This window comes from Cebus imitator, unplaced genomic scaffold (assembly GCF_001604975.1).
Source record: "Cebus imitator isolate Cc_AM_T3 unplaced genomic scaffold, Cebus_imitator-1.0 Scaffold3, whole genome shotgun sequence".
Classification (NCBI taxonomy): domain Eukaryota; kingdom Metazoa; phylum Chordata; class Mammalia; order Primates; family Cebidae; genus Cebus; species Cebus imitator.
Window position 1 is genome coordinate 874,996 of NW_016107318.1, and position 5,700 is coordinate 880,695.

Sequence of the window (5,700 nt, forward strand, 5' to 3'; positions counted from 1 at the left end):
GAAATTGCCAAACAATCTGTGACTATCAAGACCATGTTGGAAGATTTGGGAATGGATGATGAAGGAGATGATGACCCAGTTCCTCTACCAAATGTTAATGCGGCAATATTAAAAAAGGTCATTCAGTGGTGCACCCACCACAAGGATGAGCCTCCTCCTCCCGAGGATGATGAGAACAAAGAAAAGCGAACAGATGATATTCCTGTTTGGGACCAAGAATTCCTGAAAGTTGACCAAGGAACACTTTTGAACTCATTCTGGCTGCAAACTACTTAGACATCAAAGGTTTGCTTGATGTTACATGCAAGACTGTTGCCAATATGATCGTGGGGAAAACTCCTGAGGAGATTCGCAAGACCTTCAATATCAAAAATGACTTCACTGAAGAGGAGGAAGCCCAGGTACGCAAAGAGAACCAGTGGTGTGAAGAGAAGTGAAATGTTGTACCCGACACTGTAACACTGCAAGGACTGTTGCAAATACTAGTTGCACTGCTCTGTTTATAATTGTTAATATTAGACAAACAGTCGACAAATGCAGCAGCAAGTCAATTGTATTCACAGAATATTGTCCTCATTGCATGTGTAGTTTGAGTACAGATTCCAAATCTATGGCTGAGTTTCTTCTAGTATGATTGAAAGTTTCTTTTTCCTTTGCTCTGAATAAAACTGAACTGTGGGTTCTCTATAAGTGGCATTTTGGGCTTTCCCTCTTTTTTGTAAAGCAGTGTCTGCCTAGTTTATTGTCCAGTTAACTTTAGTGACCTTTTAAAAGTTGGCATTGTAAATAAAACAACCTGCAAAAAAGTTATCTGGAATAGAATTAACAAAATATTATCTTTATTCATGAGTTGGAAACTGGAAAAGGCTTCTTGAAGTAAATGTTCTGAGTGGAGTTACTAGGATGTCTTTCAGCCTCCTGCAGGCAAGGACTACCACTGTATTGATTAGCCTGTATTTAGCAGGGCTCCTCCCTTCATTGCATCTGAGGACTTGTTTTCTTTATCTTTAATTTTATTTTTAATCCTCTTAGCTTTAAATATATTGCCTAGAGACTCAGTTACTACCCAGTTTGTGGTTTTTTGAGAGAAATGGAACTGGACAGTTTGTTAGCTTTTCAGTTAAAGACACTTAACCTATGTGGGGTGTCATCTTTTTATAATCAGTGTTCCCATGTGGGGAAAATTATTCACACTACTTGCATGTAAAAAATAATTTAACTTTTAACATTAAAATATGTGGTAAAATTCAGAAAACATCCATCATGAATGCAAGATACTTTCAATAAAAAGTAAGTTATAGTGTAAAAAAAAGAAAAAAAAAAGAAAAGGAAGGGAAGAAATGGAGTTCACCGCCAAATTTTTGGGTATCTGGTATAAATAGTTTAAGCAAAAAAAAGCAGATATGTGGTTGATATAAACTAAACGTGTGTGTGTGTGTGTGTGTGTGTTTGCACACGCGTCTGTGTATCTATGTAGGGTCATTTGTTGGTAGTCTCCTATGCTCCCTGGCCTATATAAAAGTTGTTTCAGGTGTCTGTCATCTCTGATAAAATTCACCACTATACAAAGAAATACTAAAGCAATTTGCTGATGACCAAAATTTGGCTATGCATTGCAGAAAGATCAAATGAAATGAAAGAGTTTAGAATTTGGGGTGGAGTTTGTTGCTGTGTAGCAACTAAGTCTTTAGATTAGAATCAAGGAAATGGGGAAGAATACAAAATTTTTGAAAGTCAAGTCTCAGAATGCTAGTTTGAGTTCACTACAAACTATCTTCACTTCATTCTAAAAAGAGCTGCTTGAGCATTTGGAGAGGTACAAAGAAGGAACAGAAAGACAGAGGAGCTCACAACAAGCTATAAATCTTGATGCTTAAATTGAATGGGGGGAGTTAAGACAGTACAGTGTAGTACTTGTTTAAAAAAGTGAGAAATGGTGTTTCCATTTGCAAAAGTCATTTACAATTGGCCATTAATAAAGAGGTTGGGATAGGGAAAGCTTCTTGCAGAAGTTTTAAAATTTTAGTCACCCAATTCAGCCTATTTCATTTAATTCCATTTAACAGCTTAGAGTTGTTTTAATTCAAATATGTATAAGGTCTCAAATGGAAAACATTTTGGTAATTTGCATGGCTATTTTCAAGACTGCAAAATCTAATTGTCACAGACAATAGAACCAGACTGTCAGCAATGGAAATAAGGGAGAAAAATGACTGATGTAAATCAGCCTTTGATGAGTTAAGTTTCTCCCTAGATAACCCAAATCACTGCAAGGTCCTTTCTCTCAAAGCTGATGCTCATTGTAGAGTTGATGGCATCATGAAGACATTGCACGTCCTGCCTGGGGCCATGGTCTACTCACAGCACACACTCTTGCTATCCTCTGCCATGAGGAAATAAACCTTTTCATTGAGATAAAGAAGGGTCTCAACTTGTATTATTATTTGGGGGCTTAGTTTAAACTCCTTTTTCTTTCAATGTCTTTGGTGTGAATGTCAGATTTCTTGCTCTCTTGGTGTCCTGGAGATCCACTGGGTACTCTAACTATTATAATTATGGGCCATAACTGTCTTGTTTGGGGGCCATCTGCTCTTCTTTCTTGAATAATACAGTTTATCATTGGGCAGACATAAATCACAGACAGTAGTTTTCTCTCTCTTGACTTGACAAACACCAAGCACATTTAGAATTCAGCCTTGTAATTAAGCAGGGCTGAATCTCCCTGGGCACGGCTGATTCAAAGGAATTTGCAGGCTGGGGGAAGGGCTCTTTCTGTTGACCTTGGATGGCAGGTGTTATAGCATGTGAGGGAATTGCTGCTCCTGTGCTGTCCTCACCTGTGACCCTAAATCATGTCCTCAGGTTATGTGGTTAGTAGGACTCTGGATACTGAATTTGAGAGAGAAAAGAGCCCAGCCACTACCTCATCTGTAAAGTTTCCTGTCTCAGAAGCTGAAAAGAGATTATGTGTAAGTGCTTTGTTATCTAAAGAAGAACCAATGGTGATAAAAATGAGTAAACATGATGTCTTTCTCAAATTGTGTGGGTGTGCATTTATATCTCTGCTCTCCGTGTTGTGGTTTAGAACAGGGGTACTTTTTCATTTTCTCTCCTCTCTTTCCCCTATCTGAGAACCTAGAGCTCTCCAATGCCAAACACGCATGACTCAGATGAATCCTAATGTGCTGTGTTCTCCACGAGAAGATGCTGCCGCTACTCTCTGAGCACTGAAAGACAAGATTTGACTTGGTACCTGGACTTTCTAAAAGGATAAATAACCTTGGTGGGGTGACTAGCTCTTGTGACTGGCCCATGACTGTCTTGATTTTAGCATTGAAAGTCTTGTATCCCAGAAGAGGAAAACCAAACACCACATGTTCTCACTCATAAGTGGGAATTGAGCAGTGAGAACACATGGAGACAGGGAGGGGAACATCACACACCAGGGCCTGTCAGGTGGTGGGGGGCTAGGGGAGGGATAGCATTAGGAGAAATACCTAATGTAGATGATGGGTGGATGGGTGCAGCAAACCACCATGGCACATGTATACCTATGTACCAAACCTACACGTTCTGCACATGTCTCTCAGCACTTAAAGTGTCTTAAGAAAACAAACAAACAAGAAAATCTTGTATCCCAGGAAATCTCTCACTCCTAAGGTTTGAAAGCATCTCAGTTCTTAGTACTTATGAAATCTCAACAATGTAAGAGAAGAGCTTTCAGTTGGCACTTGTTTCTGTTTCTCTGCTAATTTCAGTTGGTCTTACATTTACTTGAGTCTGTTGTGAAAGCAACTTGCACTTCCCTTAGTGCAGTGCTCTAACCTGGGGGGTTTTCAGACTGTAGCTCACTGGACTGCACAAGTCCACAGAATGCCCCACCTGGGGAATCGAGGATGAGGAGCTCCAGGCCAGCTTACACTACTTTAACCAAAGTAGCTCATCTATCTTCTGTTTAAGATATTGGGTTCTTATAGGCCAGGCGCAGTGGCTCATGCCTGTAATCCCAGCACTTTGGGAGGTCAAGGTGGGTGGAATACTTGAGGTCAGGAGTTCAAGACCAGCCTGGCCACATGGTAAAAACCTGTCTCTAACAAAAATATAAAAAATTAACCAGGTATGGTGGTGAGCACCTGTAATCCCAGCTACTCAGGAATCTGAGGCAGGAGAATTGCTTGAACACGGGAGATGGTGGTTTCAGTGAGCTGAGATTGTGCCATTGCACTCTAGTCTGAATGACAGAGTGAGACTCTGGCTCAAAAAAAAAAAAAAAAAAAAAAAAAAGGGAGGATCTGTGAAAAAAAAAAAAAAAAAAAAAAAAAGATGCTGGGTTCTTATGAACTAGTGAAAAGACTGGCTAGTGAAAAGAGATTCTTTTGATTCATTTGTTAACAAAGTTCAAGAACTATGGTTCTTGAACCTAGCCAAGTTACTCACTTTATATTTAGACCCTAATAAATAAGCCAGACAACTTAAGAAAAGATGAGGGACAGGACTCGCCTTTAACAGAATAGCCTTTGCTTCTTTTCCTTCTATTTTTTGGATATAAAAGATGATGCACGAGCAGTCACATGTTGATCATTACAAAATATTTTACATAATTGTCCTTTTTTCCTGAGCTGCTTTCCTAGTCTTGCTGATAGCACAAGTTACCATGTGAGCCTTATTCAGAATGCTGGGAGTTGAATGGATGGCACTGTGAAATTTAAGAAAAAACTTCAAAAGTTTGCAGTTTTAAAATTTGCCTTAGTATATTAGAGCTTTCTGGCATCCTGTAGGTCAGCCTGGGCATTGACACACATACCTGTCATGAATGTAGGTTGATTTAGTCATAAAAGAGATTTATTACAGAGATATGCATCTATATTTTCTGGAAGATACGTAATTATGTGTTGTACTGCACATATCATGACACACACATGCATTCAAACACACAGGACATGCATACACACATACACTTCTGTAGAAAGACCCAAATCTTGAACCAGAACCAGTTAAAAAAAAAAGTGCAATCGAGTGCGGAGGTTAAAGAACAAATGGCCAACTGAGATTTTTTTGGGGTTGAGTTATGAGAGAAAGCCCGAATTTCAGGTTAGATTTGGAGAGACAAACTAAATATTTTAGGCCAAAGAAAAAAAATGTTTTAATGAAAATTCAAAGAATTAGGAGACATGAGACGTGTGAGGGAGAGAGAGAAAAGGAGAGAGAAAGGAGAGCGAGGGATCTAATCTTTGCTTCTATTCCTTTTTCCGCTCAGTCACTGACCTCCTACTATCACATGCTAAGGTCTGAACACCAGCCTTCCTCACCTTACCCCCAGGGTTACTGCACCCTCTCATTCTGCTAGCTTCTAAGCGTATTGGGCACTTTTTTTTTTTTTTTTTTTTTTTGGAGACAGAATTTCGCTCTGTTGGCCAGGCTGGAGTGCAGTGGTGTGAACTCCGCTCATTGTAACCTCTGTTTCCCAGGTTCAAGTAATTCTCAAGCCTCAGTTTCCTGAGTGGCTGGGATTACACATGCACACCATGATGCCTGGCTAATTTTTGCATTCTTAATAGACACAGTGTTTTGCCATGTTGGCCAGGCTGGTCTCAAACTTTTGACCTCAGGTGATCCGCCTGCCTCGGCCTCTCAAAGTCCTGGGATTATAGGCATGAGCCACTGTGCCTGGCTTAATTTTTGTATTTTTTTTTTTTTTTT

At 39.6% G+C, this 5,700-nt stretch overlaps 1 protein-coding gene and 1 pseudogene across 2 annotated transcripts in view; one reads left to right on the plus strand and one right to left on the minus strand.

Annotated features, from left to right (window-relative positions):
* The window catches only part of ADGRL2 (adhesion G protein-coupled receptor L2), a 416,957-nt gene that overhangs the window by 388,849 nt on the left and 22,408 nt on the right, over window positions 1-5,700 (minus strand). The window lies entirely within an intron of this gene.
* On the plus strand, window positions 4-452 carry LOC108305748 (annotated as a pseudogene). Its single transcript, XR_001825875.2, has one exon. The product of XR_001825875.2 is annotated as an S-phase kinase-associated protein 1-like (transcript).